Raw genomic sequence first — 24421 nt, 5'->3', positions numbered from 1 at the left:
ATATCTAAAAGGCACAGTTGATTTTGGGTTATTTTATTCAAAATTATCTACATTTGATTTAATCTCATACAGTGATGCTGACTTCGCTAGAAGTAAATCTGACAGAAAAAGCACAAGTGGAACATGTCATATGCTAGGGCACTCACTAGTTTCATGGTTCAGTAAGAAATAAAACTGTGTATCATTATCAACTACTGAAGCTGAATACATAGTTGCAAGCCTAGCATGTACACAAGTCATCTGGATGAAACAAACATTAAAAGATTTTGGTTTAAAATTTGAAAATACAACTATTTTCTGTGACAATACTAGTGCTATAAACTTATCTAAAAATCCTATTTTACACTCACGAACTAAGCACATTCAAATTAGATACCATTTTTTAAGAGAACAAGTCCTAAACAACATAATCAAACTGGAATTTATACCTACTAATAAACAATTAGCAGACATTTTCACTAAACCTTTAAAAAATGAAGACTTTATAAGAATTAGAAGAGAATTAAGAATATGTAAGTTAAGTAATTTATAAATTGAATTCATATGACTAATTAAGATATAGTAAAATTAGTTTACTCGAGTTCACCTTTAAAAACTATTAAAATATAATTTTACTACAAATCTTACTTAACAAAAATTATCTTAACTAAAGGTTAACAAGTAAAAACACTTTATGTCAAATCATTTTTTTACGAATTCTTTCTACACTATCATCAAAATCGAGTGTGTATATTTTATGTTTTGTCTTCATTCTCCTTACCACCTTTTTCAAAGTTAAAAAGAGTCTATCATGTATTCACGTACATCACAAGTTATTTAAAAAAAAAAAGCAAATGCTTTATGTCATTTTGTATATCTCTCAAAGTACATTTAACTTTATGTCAAATCACCTTTTACACATCTCTATAAGAATCCCTATAAAAACTCATTTTCGACAAACATGTCTTTCCTCTTATTTTTTTAATTAATTATGTATCAAGTGTCCTTTTCATTGGTCCCATCTCTCTCTCTCTCTCTCTCTCTCTCTCTCTCTCTCTCTCTCTCTCTCTCTCTCTCTCTCCTATACAAAATCTGAATCCACCTTTTTTTTGTCATCCCAAAACCATGGATATCCATAAAACTATGTCCTTTTCATTGGCCTCTTGACAATATTTGAAAACCTCATTTTTTTTACTCTCTAAAACTAGGAACTCTTTCATATCGAGCTTCTTAAAAACTATGTCTAGACAATCATGACATTACTTTATGTCATATCAATCATCTATTGTGTTTGTCCTCTTCTCCATTCATATCTTATTCTAAAATCTATGAATGACATCACCTTTTCTTTATGTCAACTCTTGCTTCTTCCACGCCAATCCATAAAAACTACTTTTTATATAAGCAATCATCACTCTTCTCTCATAAGTCTCCTTTGTTTTCTTCTAAATGCATGCCATACGAATTTAAATTCTATCCTCTTTAAGTAAATTTTTTTTACTTGTTGTTTGTTTTATTAGGCCATTATTCATCTCACATGATATTGCCTTATAACACTCTTACACACCTTTCCTTTCACGATTCTTTTTCACATCTCATCACATTTTCATATGGAAATCTTTAAAATCTATGGATCATAATTCACATCGTGGAACACACCTCTTTGGCTCTATCCTAGTTTATTTATCCATATTTTCCTATGAGCACTCCATACTCAAACTATGACAAACCGATGGACTCTCCTATATTCAAATTTCCTTATAGAGAAAAATAACTTTTGAAACTATGTTCTTCTTTTCATCTTTCTTAATATAATATACTCTCATCAACACTATTTTCCAAAGAATGATTTGATCTATCATTCACAAGAGTCTTAAGTTACAATTCACGAGTTCTCAATTCAACTAAAATCTAAATTTCATTCACTTCAATCGTCATTCACTTGGTATTATAATAATTTTCATCCCTCTATTTAATGAAGTGTTTCATTCCTCACCAATTCATTCGAAAATTGTTATCTACAAGCTCTTACTCTCTCCAAGTTCTCATTTCCTTCAAATCTTTTACTTCTCACATTACTTACAATGGCATCTTCTTCCAGATCGTCTGATGTCAACATGATTGAGGCAACCGAATTGAGATATTCTGATCTCATCCACCTCTTTTCTTCCATTAACTCTCTGCCAATCTAAACTGGTAAGTTAGTCAACTTTGCAACATCCACCTCTTTTGACCTAGAAACCTCTCTTCAAGACTTTGTGTATATCTTAGGATCGTCCAACTCTCTGTCCTATTATCCTAAGCTAATCAAAATTTTCTACACCAACCTATCAATCAACCATGACCAGTCAACTATCACATCCATGGTCCATGGAAAAACTTTTTCTTCCGACATTCCTCTGTTAGGCCGTATTCTTAACATTCCTTCTTATGGCATTGAACTCCCCAACATAGTACCTATCAATCGGACCGTGTTCAAGAAAGTCCTCCACTCCACTCGTTCAACCTACTTCCTATGGCATACAAGCAATTTAAAACCTCATGCTCTGTTGTTGTCACAGATCCTCTCTTCCAATGTCTTCCCTAACCCATCCAAGGGATTCGTGGCAAACGAAATCTCTCTTATTCTCTATGCCATTTTCTGTAATTTTCCCATCAACTGGTCCAGTATCATCTTCAATAACATGATTAATTTTTGTTCCTTCCGCTCTCTTCCATTCGGGTATTTCATCACCCATATTCTTTAATATTTCCAATTGCCCCTTTAAAATGATGTTGTCTTCTATTCCATTCATTCCTTTGATGACTCTTACTTCCCTGAAGAAGGGTCCCCTCAACACTATTCTGACAACGAAAGCCATGGTGAAGCAGATTCAGCAACAAATTCTGAACTAGACATCTTCTCAGCAATTGTCAACGTCCAGAATACTCAGGATCTCCTTCTGAGGAACCAAGCTTCTCTGCACCAAGCCTTTGAATCTTTGAAGATCGGCCAAGATGATTTACTCCGGAAGCTCAATCCCATATCCGATTCAGAATGAACTCTTTTGTTTGGTCTGTAATAACTTTTTATACTTTGATCCCCTCCTTTTTGTCTATGACAAAGGGGGAGAAAAATCTGTCTCCTATGTTGAAGAAAAATACTCTGATACTTAAAACTTTTATGTTTTTTATGCATTTTTTATAACACAATTATTATTATGCATATGGCTTTTGACAGGGGGAGCATATTTTGTCATCATCAAAAAGGGGGAGAATGTTGAGAAACTATGTTTTGATGACACATAATATGATATACTGTCATGAATGCTTTAATATGATATGATGATATGCCTTCATGGAAAATGTTATATTATGACTAGGTATGATTTGTCATGTATTTAACGAATATTTGATGCAAGGTTATTTCACCAAAAAAGAATGGAGACAACCTGCTCAAGTACAACCTTTGGTGTAATCATACTTTCTGAAGAAAAAACTTGATGGGCCATACACTCTTAAAGATCATCCAAGGAGATCGGCTACTTCAAGATGAAGATTTTTTTCTTCTTTAGAGTCATATGTAACAGAATCTTCAGAAGCATGCATATTGCATATTTCATATTACATGCTTTATCATACAAAGCTATCTATTTACAAAAGCTATGTTTCATAAAAGGATACGATATTTCAAAAAGCACCTTTTTGAAAACAAATCATTGTACCTTCTTACAAGCATTTATGAAAAAGGTATTGTGACAAGATATAATAGCTCATGATTTCAAAAGCATTAATTCTACCTTCTAACATGCATTTATGAAAAAGACAACTTGAAAAAAAACAAAAGCTAATGATTTCAAGTATGAAAGAAAAATACAAAATGAAATTAAGTCATAATACATAATCGACTATCTTGAATTAACAAAACAAATATTATTATATTATGGAAAAGACTTTAGTTACTTTATACTCTCAAGAATGTCGACTTACTTAAAGTCATCATTCTTTCTGTAAACATTAAATGACTCTTCAAAAAGCATTTGAGAAATGACCATTTATAAATAAAGTACTCAATAAAGTATTTATTGTACTTACATGCATTTAAGTAAAGAAGTGACGATTTGTAAGAAAATTACTAATATACTACAAATCATTAAATTGAGTAAAGACAAAACTACATGATAACTTACACTCTAAAGTTCAATGTACTACAAATCATTTATTATAAGAATAGACCTTTTACAAATTATATCTCATTTAAAATACAACAACGAATAGTGTACCCCAAATGCTACACTTATGGAAAGAAGACTTTTCGAAAAAGCAATGTAGTACACATATCTTCTTACATAAAGTTGTTTTTGAAATGACTTAACATCTCATATCTCAAAAGGACAATCATTTCAAAAAGGCAACGACTATTTTTTTGAGACTATATATACACTAACAAAATAGTATTTCGAACAAGACATGTGAGCTTACAAAGAGAAAAATTCCTATTCTATATTCGAAAAAGAGAGCCTAGAAAAAGAAAGAGAAAAGAAAAGAGAAAAAGTCAAGAAAAGCTATTTAACAAAGAGAATCATCTGTGTGAAAAGAAAAGAACATTCTGTGAATCTTCATTCGTGCATTCATATCATTTTGAAGGTTCTATAGAAAGTATTGTAACTTTCTGTTATTCACTGTATTCCTTCTCTGTTGAGAGAAGTAGACCTTTGTGAAAGAGGGTGTTTTCCTTCTCTGTTAAGAGAAGTAGACCTCTGGGAAAGAGGGTGTTTCCCTTCTCTGTTGAGAGAAGTATACTTCTGGGAAAGAGGGTGTTTCCCTTCTCTGTTGAGAGAAGTAGACCTCTGAGGAAGAGAGTGTTGTACTATTTATCTGGTAACTCGGATTTTATAGTGAAAGGCTCAAGTGTTTTGCTTGGGGACTGGATGTATGTCAGTAACTTGACCGAACCAGCATAAATCTTGTGTTTTATGTGTTGTGCATGATTGCCTTTAATTTTTATATTACCGATCTTTATTATATTTCACTATTCACCCCCCTCTAGTGGAATTTCAGAGGAAAGAAGGAAACAACATGATGAAGAGAAAGAAAGGCGGCGGAAGGAGGAGGACGAGAAAAAGAAGGAAAGAGAAATGAAAAAGAAGGTGGAGGAGGAAGAGAAGGAAAGGGAAAGGCAGTGGGAGGCAGTGAACCAACTAGAAAGGCCTAGGTTGGAGGGATTGGTTGAACAGGAGAAAAGTGCGACCAAGGTAAATAATTTCATCCTGTCTGTGAAGATTTAATAATATGTTTAGCGATTTTTGTGTAGCGATTACTGTGTTAGGTATTAATATGTATAGCGATTACTGTGATAGTGTGTGTGCAACCAATATTATTTATAGCGATTAATAGAATATTATTTATAAGTACAAATGGTATTAATTTACAATTGATAGGAATAATATGTTATTGTGTGTTACAGGGAGGTCAGAGGAGAAGTAGAACACCAGGTGAAAAGCTCGGAGGTCGGTGTCAGTGGTCTGTAGTTCTGTCATGGTATGGTCAGCTGAGTGCATATCAGAAGAACCGATTACGAAATATGCACTTCAGTGGCCTTTTGGACCAGCAATATTTTGAAACTTGCTAGAAGACGATGACCCACCTGGTAAATAAGTGGAATGATAAGACGAACATATTCCAGTTTGATTCTTTTGAGATCACCATGACCCTAGAAGATGTGGCTCGGATAACTGGTCTTAATTGCATTGGCAGTGTTGTCCTATTATAGGATTCAAACTATAATGCAAGGAAAAAATGCATGGCCCTTCTAGGAATGTCGATAGACGAATGGAGTCAATGTATTTCTGGTGGAATCAATTCCACATCAATGAAGGTCTCATCTTTTCGTAATAAATGATAAGGTCGCTCCGCTACTTGTGCATCTGATATAACTGACCAAGAGTTGCGCGACTTTCTTTATTTTTTTGGTCTTACTTTATTTTCCGATTATTTTGGTTCGAGAATAAGTTACATGTGGTTGAAGTACCTGAAAGACTTAGACGAAGTCGACGACTATACATGGGGTGCCGCTATGCTCGCACACTTATACAGTCAACTCTACCGTGCGAGTAAGGGTACGAAAACAGTCAGAGGATTTTGGTCATTTATTCAGGTATTTGTTTATTACATACTTAGTAATTGTAGACTAAGCTCATTGAAGGTTGTAGTGTTACTAATATATTGTTTTTGTTAGGCTTGGGCGTGGGAATATATTACCACATTGTGGCCCTGCGATTTGTGGTTTTCCAAAGATCGGTCGTTGGGCTAGAATAAACGTCACAGTTCATAATGCTAAGTCCATTTTAGATGGGTTGCAACTAAATGAGGTAAACGTTCTAAAATTGTTTACAATCGGTTCAACATTTATCATTTAGTATTATAAATCATTGTAATATGTAGCATTCTTAAGTAATCATTGCTACAGGATTTTGTCTTCCTTAGTACATACCGTTGTCGACATGCATTCTTAAGTAAATTATAATATATTTGTCACTCGTTATTAAAAAGAATTACCAATATACAGGTTTTGTGGAGACTGTATGGAGATGGGGAGGACGATGACCAAGACGTTGTTACAGAGGCTGCTAGATTGTCTGTTCGCAATTTATGGATGTTTTGCAATTATAAAGCCGAGTTGCAACATGGTAGTCTAGTTCTCCTACAATCTGGGTTGAGGCAGTCTATCCCAAATAAGCCTTTGGAAGTGAGAAGGAAGATGAATAGTGGTGGGGGCAGGAACGTGAATTGGCGCGAACGCTACAGGGACGAATTATTAATTTGGAACACAGGTGGTGTATGTGCCGTATCGTATGATTATAAAGGATGACAATTTGATCCCTTCTATTTCCAAAGATATTAGGAACCTATGCGGCAAAATCTGGAGATTGAGAAAATTGGTGACCCATGCCTCCCAACTGCCCCCTTTCATGTTGCATCCCAGCATCTACAACACGTCTGTCGTCCCCCTCCGGTTACAACAACGATTCTCTCAGTAACAAATCGTGATGAAGAGCGAACACTTGTTACAAAAGAGAACGTTGTCTCCGCCGCAAGGTTCGAATTGATGGAGAGGGAGAATAAGAAATTAAGGACGGATGTAAGCAATATGGAGAGACAATTGAACTCAGTGGTAGAGATGATGACTAGTTTTTTTAATCAGATGGACGCAACCAAGAGGCCACCGAGGATAGACAGTCCACCAAGAAAAAGAAAGAGACGAGTTCTCTATCATATTTCATCTGATTCGCCAAGTGTCACAGAATAAACCCTAGCTATTCTTTTTTATCATGATAGTTATTTGTTGTAATTCTATAAGTAATTGTCGTAACGTGACATTCTTTTATTGTTTATTTCTTTTTTATTACATCTAACAGACATGTTTCGTCTATGGATCTCGTAAATAAATAAATTGTAATCGAAAATAGATGTTTGTTGTTCAGAAATCGTGGCATTGCCTAACCTCCTTCATTGAATGAAAATCGCAATACAACTCATCGTTTTTTAATGAAAATCGCAATAGATGTCTGATTGACATGAGTAATATTGTTCACAAATTATAATATAACTCGTCATTTTTTAATGAAAATCACATAACACATGCGATTTATGCGGTCAACAAGGTCCCGTAATCGACGTTAGGAAATGATTAAGGTCAGCATTGATATAATAGATCATTTCTGATCTGCAATTGTTGTATGTGTCTCCGTCTTGATAGAAAATCACAAAAAGGATTTGCGATGTATGCCATGAACAATAATTGAACAAGTTCTGACGTCGTAAATGATAACAGTCAACAGCGATAAGAAAAGTTTGATGCTCAGAAATCGCTATAGTTATTTGTTGTAATTCTATAAGTAATTGTCGTAACGTGACATTCTTTTATTGTTTAATTCTTTTTTATTACATCTAACATACATGTTTCGTCTATTGATCTCGTAAATAAATAAACTGTAATCGAAAATAGATGTCTGTTGTTCAGAAATCGTGGCATTGCTTAACCTCCTTGATTGAATGAAAATTGCAATATTGCTGAACAACGTGCACAAAGCATTAATCGAGATCATAAGGCATTCTCATCCAATCATCGTACTACTGACACGGCTCGCATGTTCTAGAGTACACTAAGTGGAAAGGGATATAGGTCATCAATAGGCTGGCCATGTAGGAAATGGAACGTCTGTTGTTTAGAAATTGCAATTTTCCTCGTCGCCAATGAATAAAAATCGCAAAACTCATACGCGATTAATAGAGCCAAAAATGGCTCCATTAGCTCAACCTCCTTGAATGTGACGTATATTGTCAACAATCGTTGTACATGTTAATTTCAATTGTATGCAATTAACAAAGGTTACTAATGTTTGGCCGAGTAATAGGTTAGTGATTCATGCAACCGCCAATGGATTGTAATAATCGCCCTTTGTAAACGATGTAAGTCAACATCGATTTGCGATGTATGCGAACAACAAGACGGAACAATTTTGTCGGTGTTAAATGATAATAGTCTAAAGAGATAATGAACATTTGTTGTTAAAAAGCCGATAAGGAAAGTATGTGGCATGAATATATCGATGTATCCATATATGATAATCAATACAATAATCATTAAAGATTATACATACCTAGACACCGGGTTTGGTCAGGTCGGGTCAATCTCCCACTCAACTATTGTTATAGTATGCAGTCAAAACGATATTTTTTATTTATTTAAAACGCAATCAATTAATTTGCGGGTGGTTTTTGAAAAAGGGCGGTGTGTGAAACGACGTTTCCTTTATATTTGCCTGACGTCGTCGATTCCATAGCTGCGTCACAAAGGGGTCATCGATATCTTCGTCCAGGCATGGTGTCGAAGAAGAGGACGATGGGAGCAATACGACCAGGCATGGCGCCGAAGAAGAAGACAATAGATTGACAGTCAGCGTCGATGAAGAAGAAGACAACCACATCTACAGGACCAGCACTAGCGCTTAAGGCATATATTTTTTGAACCTCGTGACCGGTTTAAGCAACATTTGCCTTTTTATGTCGTATATTCGATTTGTGTTGTTTACTGTAGAAAATAATTTCATTGTCAAATTTTGAATACTATGATGATGGTGCACTCAGTGCAACATCCACAGACAAGGGTGGGCGACAACGCCCTAAAGAGTTCGAAGAGAACATCAATCAGATGAAAGATGAATTTGCAGACAAGAACACTATCAGTAATTTTGTACGTATGTAACCACTAGCATTTTCTAGGTCATCGGTTTGTATGTTTTGAAGTTCGTAAATTTTTGCAACTAGACAATGTGTGATTTCATCAATTATATTCAAAGCAACACAATAAGCAATACCGTACGCATCATCATCCCTTATTTCATGGTATGTTTGTTCTGCTATTATTTTATTTGCTTTTATGACTTACTCACGTTTCTTGGTGGTTAAACCTTACTATTTCGTGCAACAGACGTATGTCCGGCGAAAGCCATACAACAGTGGATTCGTAGATGCACTACCTTGTTGGAATATCGATGATCACTGCGTAGACCTTTCGAATTTTGAAAAGGTAAGTGAACAAACCTCTTCTCCAAGGTTTAGTCCTAACATCCCCATCACGATATGTCTATTGATTTATTAAATATTATATTGATTCGCAGATTTTACTTCCTACACTCTGGCAAAATCCCGAACATTGGGTCTTATACGAGATGAATTTACAGGAAAAACAACTATGGTGCTACAACTCATTGGACTGCCACAGTGGTGTAGAACGTGACGTTATGCATTTGGTAAGCTTCTGTCCATAGGTGAATCGTAGCTATTTGTGGTGGACTGGATTTTACTATATTCTACATTTATCACAGGCAGGATTCCTAAACGACCTTTTGGGTGTCGACATTGCCGAGTGGATGTTGCTTTGTGTTGACGATGCTCCTTTACAAAGTAATGGGGTCGATTATGGCATATTCGTAATGAAGCATATTGAAGCAATATACAATGGAGAAGAACCTTGTTTCGACGTTGTATGAGCTTTGTATCCGTTGTTATTGGGGAATCCTTTTATATATTGGTTTCACATTACATATTTTGTTGCAGGAAGATATACCGAAAGTACGCAACGAACTATGCCAAAATTTGATTGAGTTTAAAAAATCGACAGACAAAAATAATCAGCCAACAAGACTACTTACAAAGGAAACGAACGGCACGATCCAGAAAAGTTTAAAAGGATGTAAATAGATTTCTAACAGATTTTGGAGACTGTCTACACCAATTTTCGTAGGCAAATTTTATAAGACTACAAATTTTGTAAATCTGTCTCGGTTGAAATATAATTTGAACTTTACTAAATACGCTTCTAAATCGTTATACTGCTTCATCTACGAAAATTAAATTATAACAAAAAATAGTTTTGTGTTGTATGCGGTGAACCAATGCTAGTAATGTTGCTCTTCAGTAATTAAAAATACTGCACAATGAAAGATATTTTGTTGTTGTTCCAAAATCTTTGTATAACTCCCACTCCGTGAACGAAAATTGAGGAAATAGATTTCTGCTTTATGTGGTCCATAAAGGCACGTAATGTTTATCCTTAATAAATGACAAAGTAATTATCGATAAGAAAGGTTTGTTCCTCAGAAATCATTGTATTGCTGAACTTACGAGAATGAAAATCGTAATATATATGCCCCATCGTGAACGAAAATAATGCATAGCTAGAAGAGATGCTTCATGCTTAGAAATTGTTCTATTGCTCAATGTCATTGAATTAAAATCGCAAATGGTGAACCAGTCTGAACAATGTCTCATTTTTTGTGAAGGGATTAGTTGGGAGAGTGACTCGGGCCGACCCATTGTCAAGGTGTAAATCCATAATCTACACCTAAGGCGATTTGTTGGGACGAGGGTGGACGAAGTTGTGGATTTATATAAGACCAAAAAATATTTCTAAAATCAAACCCACACGATACGTGCTACCGTGATTTGAACTACTATGTCCAATCGCATTGATTAGTTTTGTATATATCTGTATGAAATGACATTGTTTAATTTCATTAATGCGGAGTGTAATTTATTTGAGATTTGCTCGTTGTTTTTTACAACTGTCATATTTATTCGAAAACTGGCGGAGGGTGATAGGACGTTTCATTTATATATGAATGACACATCACACAGGTTAAGGATGTGTTCCACTTTGCTTCATGAATAAGGAACCGACAAACCGGGAATTCCTGCATAAATGACTTGTTCTTGAATCGAGTGTATAACCGGCTTCATCGCAATTGAGGTATCTGTATAGACTTATTGCAGATGTCTGCAAACTCATAATTAAAGGAAACGTCGTTTCACAATCTAAAATTTTTCAAATTATTACACAAGATTTCATGGTAGTAGCAGTCATGATGACGTTAGACCACGATTTTTGAACAGCAAACTTGTCTTATCGCTGAGTACTATTTCTAATTACGAAAGCGACATTAATGGCTCTTGTTGACCGCATTCATCGCGAATCTCTTTTGCGATTTTCATTTTATTAGTGTGAGTAATAAAGCGATGTGTAAACATTAAGCATTTCCTATCGATGATGACTATTATCATTTCGAACATTAGAAGCCTTTGTTGATTGCATACATCACAATCTAATTTTGTGATTGTCAATCATACGGGTTGAGCGCACATCTTTTATCAATTAAAAGATTTCATTACTTGCGCATGCTGACCGTATAAATCGCATATTTTCCTTGCAATTTGCATTTAATGACTATGAAGAATATTGCAATTTTTTAGAGCATGCATAAATCATGTTTGTTGTAAGATATGCGCTCATGATAAAGGTCAAAAGCGGTAAGATATGTTTGCTGATCAGAAATCACTCTTTTGCTGAGACACTTTAAATGCAAACCGCGAAATAGGATTGTGATTCATACGATCAACAATGGCTTGTATTATTCGGTCGAAATAGGATTGATTACACACAAATTGGATGTACCGTCTCTAAAATCTACTTGAAATAGACGAACATGAAATTACTCTGGCGTGGTGGGCACCGTTGTTCGTTGCCTTTTAGATCCTCGTGGCGGCTGCGTTAGTTTCTCCTTCGCAATTAGAAAGGCCATTAATTTTTTGCAGAGTTCTTTGCGGAATCCAAGTATATCAACCTGAAAAAAAACTGTAATGTGGAACCAATAGACATGCATTTAATCCCTAATAACAAAGGCCAAGAAATGGCATACAACGTCGAAATAGGGTTCTGCACCATTGTATATCGCTTTAATGTACTTCATTACAAATACGCCGCAATCAACACCATTATTTTGTAAAGGAGCATGGTATGTTGTGTGATAGATCCACTCGCTAACATCGACTCCCAAAATGCCTTTGACGAAACCGATCTGAGAATAATGCGGTCAAATGTAAATTCATGACCCTAGTACATGACACGATACTCATATAGATGGAATCTTACGAGATGAGAAATATCAAGCCGTAAACCACTGTCAACATCCAACGAATTGTAACACCATAGTTGTTTTTCATGTAAATCCATCACGTGTAAGACCCAATGCTTTTCAGATTGCCAGAGTGTAGGAATCAATATCTACAAATGGATCGTAAAAATGTTGTTAGCATTGTTATGTTGTAATCTTGCACTCTAGGTTTGTTTACTTACTTTTTCACTTGACAAAAGGTCTCTGCAATGATTACTGTTAACCCAGTAAAGTAGGTCATCTTTAAATCCACTGGAGTATGGCAAACGACGTAAAATAGTCTGTAAACTGAAACATTGTTAACAGCAATGTTAAAATATGAATCAACAAAACTAAATCAATAACCAAAAACAACATAAAATACAACCGATATACCATGAAATAAGGGCTGACAATGCTTATAGTTTTGCTTGTTGTGTTGCTTTTAATATAACTGACGAAATCAGATATAGTCTGTTTGCAGCAAATATAATGTTGTTAACGTACATACACATGGCTTACATATATAGATAACTCTTACTAGTTTCATACAAACAAAATTACTGATCATGTTGCATTGTGTGAATTCATCGTGCATTCGTTTGATGTCCTCAAGGAGTGATTGACTGAGTTTTCGCCCAACTTCGTCGATGGATGTTCTACTGAAATGGATAAGGAATTTGCAATGAACAATAATAAAATTACATTATACAGTACACAACACAAATCGCAAAAACGACATAAAAGAGACGGATTTTGATGAAAATGGAGACGATATGTAGACAATATATGCCTGATTCGCCATCGTTGGTCGTGTAGCTGTCTTTGTCTGCCTCATCAACCATAATTTGCTTTATAGCTAGTTACATGTTCGAGTAACGAACTCCAGGTTTATAAAGGAACCATCGGTTTGACTGTTGTTGGTTCACGAAGTAGAAGATAATCACATCGTCCAGTACTTGTGCAACTATTTATGAGTTAAAAGATCTACTGCTCAACCACTGTGATCAATGAATAATGTACGATCAATGAAAAATTTGTCAATACATCCTTTGCTGTCCATATGAATCGCATATGTGTCCTGCGATTTACATTCAATGACGATGAGGAAAATTGTGATTTCTGAACGACAAACGTACCTTATCGCTACTGACTATTATCATTCAACGGAGAACATTACCATGTTTTTTTTACAGCATACAACGCAAATTTATTCTGCGATTTTCAGTACAGGAGGTAGAGAATTACAACAATTTATGAACGCCAATAATTTAGGGTATAGGGTTTATGTTATAGGGAATCGGGTTGAGGCTTCATGTTCAATTTTTGTCTCGATTTGTATTGTATTATGCTATACGTACATCGATTTCTGTATTGAAATCATTACTTTGTTATAAATTTCTCATAAAATCGATGCACAGTATTTGAACTACGAATCGTTGTAAATATGTATTAAGCGTATATGAATGACTGTTATAGATTTCTCATACAAATCGCAGTCGGATGACTGCACAAAGCGCTATACAGCGAATACAAAATTGATTCATGCAACACCATGCACGGACCACCAAGCACAGACCACAAATCATCACCGACAAATCAAATTTCAGTGAATACGAAAGACTTCCTCAGCAAGATCAGTGGACGTCCTAGGAGTTCTGCTGCGGTCTGAATAAGAAGGGAAACCTAACAATTTCTCAGTAAACGAGCTCTGCTGGAAACCCTAAACTCTTAACAAATCCGACAATATGGAAATCGGGTCATGCAAAGAGGCATGACAACTTAATTAATAGCCCAAACGAGATTCCTGTGTACCAGCTTTCTCTTGCGAATTCATTAGAGTCTGTCATGAAATACAAAATATAAAACACTGTCTTAAGTTTTACAAGAAATGCAAACCTCATACCAACATTGATTACATACCAAAAGACTTGTAAAACTGAAACTATCGTTGCCGGAAATCTGGTCGGGAGGAATGAAGGTTAGCACATTGGGTATTACGTCTTTAGGGTATTGCTGCATGTTGGACATTACACGAGTTAGATATTGACAAGCTTCACGTAATGGGAAGCAATATAATGTCTTACATACATGTTCATGAGAAGGGCTTTGTTGCTTTTGATTAGAGGTTGGTTGTTTCTTAGACCTTTTCTTGCCAACCAATTCTAGTGCACCCTTTGTCCTCTGACGACTATGATCAGAGGCATGTTTTCTTTTGATGCCCTTCGCTTCATGAATATGTCCATCATAATCAACAACGTTCACTACTGACTTGTTGAAGATGATGTTTAGACTACGACGCAACTTCTCAGAAGTGTCAAGCGAAGCATGATTTTCACCTACGCAGTTCGATCCCATTAACTTTGACTGGTATTCATTCGCTGCAATGGACTGAAGGTTAATTAACTACACGTTTTCAAGTAACTCCCTTGATGTTTTTCTCATGCATATATAGCCTTCTTCACTTCTCAATGCCAAATTAGCAACATGCATAAATGACCTACATAGTTGTTGGTAACAGAAGGCTATGTGGCACTTCTCGTCGACACTAGATTTACTCACATTGTCTATATCAAGCATTTCAATTTTTGCTTGTCTTCTCCATCTTCGCATTACATAAGACTCCGGTATTTCTTGTATCTTCTCTTGATTAAGTGTCTTTAATGCATGACAACATAAAATACCTTTAAATTCATACATTTTGCACGAACATTCAACTCTTCTATTGTCCACATTGTACGTGACATGTGTTTCTTGCCTTTTGTGATGCTTTTTTTCCTCCCATAAAATACGGTATTTGCGTATATTCTCGGTTTGCACAGGTCCTTCTATATTGCAATTCATGACATGAAACACCTCTTTCTTGATCCATTCAAATACAGTTAGTATATACAGATCTGCAGGTCGCATCAACATTTTCATGCCAAAAGTTGAAGGTCGTATATTCAAGCATTTCACGTCTTGTTCAAGCTCATTCTGTCTTAGACCGTCTATAAATAATTCATATTGTTCCATAAAGCGAAACATTGTTAAACATGAATATAGGGTTTTCTTTAGTGTGGCATGCATAGATTCAGCTCTTTGTGTGCTTATCATACCTGCACAAAAGTATTGTCTTCCATATGCCAATGCCCACTTTTCTTTTTCTGCATATAAATTTTGTAACCACAGACAATCTTCAAGGTCGTATGTCTGAATCATTTCCTTCCAATCAGACATAAAAGTGATCTCGTCTACGCTCTCAAGTACACACCTAGTAAACTTTTTATCAAACTCTGTCTTCTGATTACATATGTGTCCTATATTCTTTGATGCATTTTGAAAGATATGCCACAAACATAGCCGATGATGTGCATCTGGCCACACATGAAGCACTGCAGCCACAATTGCATGATCACCATCTGTAAGTACAGCTTCAGGTTGCTTCTCGTTCATTGCCTATGTAAATACTTTGAACAACCACTCAAAGCTTTCCTTGGTCTGGTCATACAAAAACGCGCCGCCTAATATACAACTCTGTGAGTGATGGTTCACTCCGACAAACTGCGCAAATGGCCACTGTTCAGTATTAATATTTATTGTAGTATCAAATACAAGCACATCATTGAAGCATTCATAATCTACTCTTGACTTTGAATCGGCCCAAAACATATTCACAGCATATTCATCTTCATCCAGTTGCATTGCACTAAAGAAACCAGGGTCATTGCTTGATTTCTTCTGTAAGTAATCAACCAAAGAACATATTTCTCAATTCTTCATGTTATATGTCATCTTCCTTCTCAAGTGGTTTCTTAGATCCAAAGGTGTGAATGGTACATTATCGCGACCACCGTCTATGTGGGCAAACAAATTGTATGTCTTCTTTGGTACAATGCTGGCGCTATCGACTATTTCAGCCATTACAGCATGCGCTACAGTTACTTTACGATGTGACCTTAACATAGGAGTCATAAATGATGCAGATAAATCATGATTATGATCACTGATTAAAGTACGAACTAGAAATTTCTCATTCGGATGTCTTCTCAAAACCATTCTCGCTTGACATCCACATCTTGATTCTGACATGCTCCTTGTTGGATTTCCTATTGATTTCTTCCAACCTTGCTTGGAACAAACATATGTCTTTCTCACCACGACACCCTATGCATTTTTTGACCAAGAAAACCTTCTCACACTGAAGCCAACTTTTAAGGCATAATCATTGTAAAATTTATATGCAGCTTCCTCATTATTAAATTGCATTCCTTCTACCGGAACATAGTCAAGTGTACTTCCATGTTCATTCGCAGTACCTACACTTTTATTATGTGTATTGTCATGATAATCTACCTCATTATTGAATTTCATTTCTTCTACTGAAACATTCAAGTCAAGAGTGGGTCTAATGCTTGCACCCTTCTTATCATGTACATCATTAGTGCAGATGTTTAATTCTTCAGTTGCGTCAATAGTATAGATGTTCAATTCTCCATAACTTTCAATTGATTGAGCTAGATCATCTTCATTACAACCTGATGATAAGCTCAATAATGTTATAAGAAATATATCAGTTTGTGTTGCCAGCAAAATAGCAAACAAATCGATATTAACTAACATAACAATATCTCACAAATCGGTAGTATGTTACTAATACAGTGGTTTGAGATACAATGCATATAATGAGTGAATGTAGGATACCTAATGGGGTAGAGGCTCTTCTTAGCATTTGTAAACAAGCATTCTTGTCAACAGGTCCCAACGTCTTACAAATATCGATAAGTTTTCAACCATCGTAAGAACAAGATCTACCTGCAGTAACAAAACAATGCCTTAATGGCACACAAGATGACATGTGTTCTTTATCGACAACATGATGAGATGGAAAGCTACTCACGACGCTTTAATGGCACTAGTCTGAATGTTTGTGCGTCATTGCTTTCTTCCATAATGCCTAACGACAACGCAAATGAAGAGAAGACACGAGAATGTTTTGTAAGCAATATATTATGTTGTGTTAGCAAGCGCATACGTTTACTATGATTTAATCAGGATGCATATAACAACGGATACCGATAAGGGTTAGCAAGTCAAAGAATCGATTTAATGAATGACAGTATAAAAGCAAGTGTGGTTTGATATTTGCTTATACTGAGCATCGAGTTGTCACTTACCATGCCAATAAAAGACATGAAATGTCGTACATGTGTGTTGACGATAACGCTGTCAGAAGATCCAAGAGGCTGTGAAACGAGTTCAATACAAATCGCTGACAGAGCAACGATTTGAATGCGGGTAACGATGTGTTTTTGCACGCACACATTTTCAAAGTCTGTGTACAAATATCTTATGAATACATATTACAAAACATATAATATCTTATAAATCAATATACATATCGAATAATATATTGAAAATCGATACGGCAGTTCAGCATAATAACTTACAAATCGACAATACAAAACCATAATATCTAAAAGGTCGATAAATATATCGCATAATAAATTACAAATCGATACAGAAGAAATTGAGCATAATAGCAAACAAATCGATATTAACTAACAAAACAATATCTCACAAATCAGTAGTATGTTACTAATGCAGCGGTTTGAGATACAATGCATATAATGAGTGAATGTAGGATACATGATGGGGTGGAGGCCCTTCCTAGCATTTGTAAATAAGCATTCTTGTCAACAGGTCCTAGCATCTTATAAATATCGATAAGTTTCCAACCATCGTAAGAACAAGATCTACCTGCAGTAACAAAACAATGCCTTAATGACACACAAGATGACATGCGTTCTTCATCGATAACATGATGAGATGGAAAGCTACTCACAACGCCTTAATGGCACTGGTTGGAATGTTTGTGCATTATTGATTTCTTTCATAATGCCTAACGGCAACAAAAATGAAGAGAAGACATGGGAATGTTTTGTAACCCAAGGCAGGCACGAGAAGGCGACAATGTGTTGTAAAACAGGATACAAAACAAGGCGGAAACCTCGCCTGAAGACGAAGGCAAAGTTTGCATTGACAATAGGAGCAACTGTTACAGCAGATGGCGCAAAAGTTTAATGAATAGCGAGCGTCTACACCTTAAATAGTTAACATCAAACTTTCTGGATGGAGGACTTTTTTGTCCTTTTCTCAAATCGTAGTTTCCCAACTTTTGAATGAAGGATATTTTTGTCATTTTTTCGAACCGTCATTTCAGGGCAAGAAAAGCAAGGGTGATTAAGTCTTTGCAACAGCACCAGAGTCCGATGCAAAGTTATGTCAACATACACGGGAATACGAGCCCCATGTGCGTAAAAACTGTGCGCTCATTCACCCCCCCCCCCCCCGTGGAATTCAGTGAATCATCGGGGGAGAACATACACCACCCTCCCACAGTGTATTATAACTTGTTTGTACCTTGTTGATACCGAATCAAGGTAAAGCAAAGTAATTACATTTTCATGAAGTTGGAAGAATCAGGACGAGAGAACAACTTTTGGCTTCATGGTCTTGACATTGATCTGGACACAGAGAGTTACACAATATGGCTGAGAAGCGTGGCAATTGACGGATATGAACACTGTTGTTGGATCACCTGGTATTTGCCATGTTTCGTCAGCATTTTTCTGCTCTGTGTACATCTTACTTGATATGTCAATCCTTTGCAATTTTATTACATATGAAACTTCCTAATTCTCATTCTCTACTCTAATGGATGTGGATCAATTGTCCAGTGTAGCCCTTCCACACACTTCCAAGTTGTCCCTTTAGTATGACAGTAGGAACATATAAATGTCTTCAATGGAGATCATAGATTTTGGAATCTACTGGGTAGCAGCCCAAGATGCGGATGAATTTGGAGAAGGTAGAAATTTCAGCAATGGCATCTTTCACCTTTTGGTCATCTACACTTCCTTCAAAATCAACATAGAAAGCATGTTGAAATTCCTTAGTTGAGCCTTCGTGTATGTCCAATACTCTAACAGGCTCCGTGGTAAGATTCTTGATTTCTAGCTTTGCGAGGTTGATACTTCGTGACGAGAACGCGGAGAGCACCCGCAGCAATGATTGCAAGCCGCCTTCATGGGAGATGACCATACTGGTCTTTAGGATGCTTTTTTTCATCTTCTTCTTCTTGGTAATTTTCTCCGGTCTTTTCGCTAAGATCAAGAACCTGGTTACATTCCATGATTCATCCTGCAAGCCGTGCGCGAGGACCTGCAGGCGGTAGAGATCAGCGGCGCGCGGGCTGGCTATGGCAGCCGTGTCAAGCATGTGTTGTGACAGCAGCAACTCGACGGCCCCGGCAGTATCATCAACTGCTTCCTGAGAGGCCGCCAGGCCGAGCCGAGCTAGGCCCTGGCTGCAATGAGCCAGTGCCAACGGGTGACTGATCACCCTCTTCACCTCTCTCTTGTTTACTCCTGGGATCGCCAACAAGCAGTAGTGCACAAACAAGTTTATCTCTTGAGTGACATGCAGACTTCTTTCTAGCAAGAGATCATAGTTCCGGACCTTGTTCCCCTCCATGGTACTCTCCACCGGCACGATGGCGCGGTCTGCTTGGCCATTCTCAACTGCCTCGACAGCATCAACAATGGACCTGCAAGGAACAGCAGTGCAGTCCATGCAAGCCAACTTTGCTGCTGCCTCGCTGTACGCACCAGCTACTCCCTGGTATGCAATTCTGAGCCCTGTGTTCTCATGGTGTTCGAGCCTGCCGCTTTTCGACACGATTTCTTCTATTTGTTCTTGGCCTAAGAGCTCTATCCCGATCTTCCGGTGCCTGACACCGAGAATGCTTCTGGTTTGGGCTGCGAAGCTTGAGCACCGGATCGTCTCCTTGGGAGCAGGTTGTGGTACCTGAAACCTCTCCAGTTTGGTGGAACTTACACGGCTGCTTGTCATAAATGGCATCGGGAGGGCCATGGTGCAGCTCAGAGGAACACCAGATCTGATGCTCTCTCTGTAAGCTAGCTACCAGCCAAACTTCGGAGGAGTTTGATTGAGCAATGCTGGTGGAAAGAAATATATACACACATGCAGAGAGAGAGAGAGAGAGAGAGAGAGACTCAATTATTTGGAATATTTGAGTTATTTTGGCAAAATAGTGTCCTGTAAATGATTCCTGATCGTGGGCCAGCTGATTTCTTCCATCTTTAGTGACGTAAAAAATAAAAAACAAAACTTGATTTGCCGCATAGTGATGAATTTTTTATTTGGAAATGCTTCAAGCATCCTTACTGCAGAGAGAGAGAGAGAGACGTGGGGGAGGGGGGCTGGACCAGGAGCGTGATGGCTGGTGCAAATTGATGGTTTCTAGAACAACTATGGTTTGGTGGAAGCAGATTGACTATGACTGGCAGATGGGATGTTTGGTTGAGAAGGTGAATAAATATGTGAATAAAGTTCGGTTTGATGGTTAAAAAAAAAGGTTAAGTTGATGAAATTTTTAACTGTAATCTTTATGTTCTTAGTCAAATGAATGCACTGAATGTGCTCCTACACATCCATCACTTCCCCCACTGTATCCACATATATCCTAGTCTGGACAAAAACAAATTTGTAATTTATATGCGTGCTTGACATATAGCAAATTTCGGTTGTCACTTCAATTTTCAAGTATTCAATATAAATGCCTAACTTTTTAAGAAATTACTCATATGGCCACTTGAGTTGCTTCACTTTAAAAATGACTATTTCAGTTGTATTCCTTTTTTTTTAACTGAATGTCACTTTTTTGGCTCCCCATTTCTATAGCTACAGTTAAGAGTGAATAAGTGATTTCAGAAGGTAAAAATAACACAAGCCACCAACTAAGCAATTTCTGAAAAAGTGAAGAGCTCTCTTTAAATATTTATTAAAACCTGAGGCAGCCGAAGTAAATTGATCATATGTTAAGTGTTTATACATAAATCAGCCAAAAAAATGGTTCTCCACAATTGAGTTTTTTGCTCATCCTGAAAAAATGTCTTTTCATTATGAAGCATATGCACATGAAGAAAAAAAGTGCGCGTGCAAATAAATTGCAGTTTGTCCTCACTGACTCGTGTTCAGCCCGAACACAGAACCATGGCTCCATTTTTTTTTTGTTTAATTTATAACCCGAAAAATCCCCACTCGAAACAAAGACCTGGTCGCTCTGGCTCAGCCTGCCAAACCACGCCTTTCATTTGTTACCTGTAAACCTCATTTTGTGAGACCTACCTAAAACCCTGTGTGGCTCTATGAACCTGTTGGCCTTGTAAAGTTAAGCACTGAGATAAGTTGTACAGCAGTATGAGACAGGAACTTCTCGGTCTGCTTATCACAATTGTATGGTCACAAACTAATGGGATATCAAGGTGGTTTGATTTTGATGACCTGATTTACACCGATGCTCACAAGCCTCAAAAGCCAAAACACTGCTCCATTAATTTCTTGAGTGCCATGCAGAAGGAAACAAAGCACTGCTCCATTTAGGGATGTCAATGGATCAGATTTTATTTGATATCCAACGGAATTCAACTCTATTTAGTAGGATTTGGAAAGCCAAAACCATATTTGACTATACATATGGATATGGTTCTGATTTTTGCTACTGAATCCCACAAAAATATTTGGATTTGACAGATATCTGAATCCATTTACATGTAAAAATGAATTAGGTACCAGCTTTTCACATTCCGGATCCAAATCTAAATTCAAATCCGTTTAGCCAATTTCAGATTAGTCGGATATGTATTGGTCACATCCGACCTGAATCCAAACAGTTTACATTCCTAGCTCTGTGTTTTCCATGGGGCTTTTTCTTCTTTTTTTTCTACTGCAATATTAAGTTCATACTAGGGATGCAAAGAGTTCAGATCCAGAACAGATAAATACATGGGAGAGTCATATCCTGAACAATAAAAAAATGCAAAACCTCTATCCTAGGTCCGACCGGTTTGCATCCCTACCTAACACCAATGTTGTCAGTATCGGTGCATATCGGCCTGTATTGACCGATACGTATCATATCAGCAAAAAATCCATACTTCACCCCTGAATCGGCTATTTTTGAATAAATATAAAAAAATTTACTTAAAATTAGTTTTTTAATATTAGTTTAATGACTTTAATATGTCTCACGTTCTGATTGACACGTAATATTTTTTAATTATTTTTTGGCCGATTTAGAACAATTCACTTGAGTATCGGTTTTGGCCCAATTCACCTGAATCGTTGGCCAAATGATACAGAGCCGATACTGACAACATTGGTTCATACCACCCTTGCGAAAGGATCTTTTGTAAATGGCCGTTGACCCTGATGTTTGAAGGGCCCATGTCTTTGATGTTCGATGCAACTTGTATGGTTTGATAATGGATACATTAGGTTTGGTGGTTCATGTTGGTCTGAGCATGACTGGTATCTGCATGTGCCATGCAAAAGTGGACATGAGTCCAGACTCCGTGGTTATAAGAAAGGCCAATTTATGAAGATCTTAGGGTGCGTTTGGTTACCTCAAATATGAGATCAAGGCTCTGATTTGGCGTGGTTTACCAAATAAAGCACCTTAGATTTTATTTTTATTTTTATTTTTTTTTTTGACAGAAAAATAATTCATTTCATTTCATTGAAAAATAAAGCACCTTAGATCCTCCTATCTAAGATCCTCCAAAGCTCTCCTCAAGAACCGTGATTTTGCGATTTACGGCTGTCTTCATCTTCTTTATCTCCCCCTTTCTATCTCTCCCCAAACACAAGACTTGAGCATTGCTAATATCCTAGAATCTGAGATCCTACTATCTTAGATCACCTCAGATCCAAGATCTGAGGCAATCAAGCACGCCCATATGGTATTTTTTTTCTTTAACTTGTTAATAATTCTTATAGAAATTCTTAGAGAAACCAACATTTTGGTTTAGATCAATGTTGTCAGTATGGGTGCGTAGCAAACTGTATCGGTCGATACGTATCGGCAGAAAATCGATACGCTTCACCCCTAAATCTGCTATTTTTAATAAATGTAAAAAATACTTAAAATTATTTTTTAATATTATTTTAATGGCTTTAACAGGTCACGTTCTTATGTGGTGCTTTTATTTTCCCACATGTGATTATAAACTTCAAATACAAGCCCATTGGCCAACTTTGAGAATCTAGTTGCTGATTTAAGCTTCAATTTAAGGGATGCAATTGGTATAGTAAGTCACATGGTCAGCCTAGCATTCACGTGTGCCATTTTTATACGATATTCGTTGAGTCTTCCATTGTCAGTATAGTAAGAAAATTATTTGGTTGGTTAACTAAGATAAACTCAAAGTACATAACCTGAAACAGATTGGTTTGGATCGGATCTCCATAGATCTTTATACAGTCCAAAATTTTAGGAATTCTTACCAAGTTTAGAGGATGTAGATCCGGCACCAATCGCGTATGGCCACGTACAATCCAATTGGTATACACTGATCCAGATCGAAATGGATCTTGGTCAAGTTGGGTAGCGACTTGTCCACAGGAGAGATCCAGCTTTTGATAGGTTCTCAGCATCTAAGCATTGGCAAGCAACTAATTATTTTATAGAAAGCTTGGTTGAGTAGTTAAGCCCTTCTTGACATCCTCAGACCTGTTTGATTGGCAAAAAAAAAAAAAAGGATCGCCAATTTGGTGATTTTACATAGGGACTTTTTTGAAAGGAAAATAATTCATAGATTTAATTCGAATCCAAAGAATTACATCACGAGGTGACAAGAAGTCACTAAACAATTCTAAGTGAAAAGAAATCACCGAGGATGAGATGGTGATTACATTAGAAGATGCTCACTCATGAACCTAAAAAAGCAGAAATTAATAAGGAAAGGAAAATGGAGCATGTGATCAGAAACAAGTTGCCTAAGGAGAGGTATTCAATCTATCTTTCTTGGCTGGTGTGATTCCTTGCTTGCTGTGACGTTGAAAGTTGAAACCTTTGTCATGCTTTGAGCTTTAGCTACCAGTCTTCCAAGTTATATTAATTTGGA

At 36.7% G+C, this 24421-nt stretch overlaps 1 pseudogene; it reads right to left on the bottom strand.

Moving 5' to 3' along the window:
* Positions 1–19235: 19235 nt before the first annotated feature.
* LOC149842663 (arogenate dehydratase/prephenate dehydratase 6, chloroplastic pseudogene) lies at positions 19236–20366 on the bottom strand (annotated as a pseudogene).
* Between the last annotated feature and the right edge of the window lie 4055 nt (positions 20367–24421).

The sequence above is a fragment of the Nuphar pumila genome, chromosome 3 (genome assembly GCF_984573655.1).
Source record: "Nuphar pumila chromosome 3, dmNupPumi1.hap1.1, whole genome shotgun sequence".
Classification (NCBI taxonomy): domain Eukaryota; kingdom Viridiplantae; phylum Streptophyta; class Magnoliopsida; order Nymphaeales; family Nymphaeaceae; genus Nuphar; species Nuphar pumila.
This window is presented reverse-complemented; position numbering and strand designations above follow the sequence as displayed.